Here is a 1,260-nt window from a genome sequence, read left to right as displayed (position 1 = left end):
AAAGCCCAGAGATAAACCCACACACATATGGTCACCTTACCTTTGATAAAGGAGGCAAGAATATACAGTGGAGAAAAGACAGCCTCTTCAATAACTGGTGCTGGGAGAACTGGACAGCTACATGCAAAAGTATGAAATTAGAACACTCCTTAACACCATACACAAAAATAAACTCAAAATGGGTTAAAGACCTAAATGTAAAGCCAGACAGTATCAAACTCTTAGAGGAAAACATGGGCATAACACTCTATGACATAAATCCCAGCAGGATCCTTTTTGACCCACCTCCTAGAGAAATGGAAAGAAAAACAAAAATAAACAAATGAGACCTAATGAAACTTAAAAGCTTTTGCACAGCAAAAGATACCATAAAGAAGACCAAAAGACAATGCTCAGAATGGGAGAAAATAGTTGCAAATATAGCAACTGACAAAGGATTAAACTCCAAAATTTATAAGCAACTCATGTAGCTCAATAACAAAAAACAAAAATCTAGAAACAATAAATGCTGGAGAGGGTGTGTAGAAAAGGGAACCCTCTTGCACTTTTGGTGTGAATGTAAATTGATACAGCCACTATGGAGAACAGTATGGAGCTTCCTTAAGAAACTACAAATAGAACTATCATATGATCCTGCAATCCCACTACTGGGAATGTACCCTGAGAAAACCATAATTCAAAAAGGGTCATGTACCAAATTGTTCATTGCAGCTCTAATTACAATAGCCAGAAGATGGAAGCAACCTAAGTGTCCATCAACAGATGAATGGATAAAGAAGATGTGGCACATATATACAATGGATACAAATATACTCAGCCATAAAAAGACACAAAACTGAATTATTTGTAGTGAGGTGGATGCACCTGGAATGTGTCATACAGAGTCAAGTAAGTCATTAGGAGAAAAACAAATACCATATGCTAACACATATATATGTAATCTAAGAAAAAAAATGGCATGAAGAGCCTAGGGGTAGGACAGGAATAAAACACAGACCTACTAGGCATGGCCTTTTGGATATGGTGAGGGGGAAGAGTAAGCTGTGACGACATGAGAGAGTGGTATGGACATATATACACTACCAAATATAGGTTCGACAGCTAGTGGGAAGCAGCAGCATAGCACAGGGAGATCAGCCAGGTGGCTTTTGACCACCTAGAGGTTTGGGATAGGGAAGGTGGGAGGGAGCGAGATGCAAGAGGGAAGAGATATGGGAACATATGTATATGTATAACTTATTCTCTTTTTTGTAAAACAGA

The sequence above is a fragment of the Physeter macrocephalus genome, chromosome 13 (assembly GCF_002837175.3).
Source record: "Physeter macrocephalus isolate SW-GA chromosome 13, ASM283717v5, whole genome shotgun sequence".
Lineage (NCBI taxonomy): Eukaryota > Metazoa > Chordata > Mammalia > Artiodactyla > Physeteridae > Physeter > Physeter macrocephalus.
Note: the sequence above shows the minus strand (reverse complement) of the source record.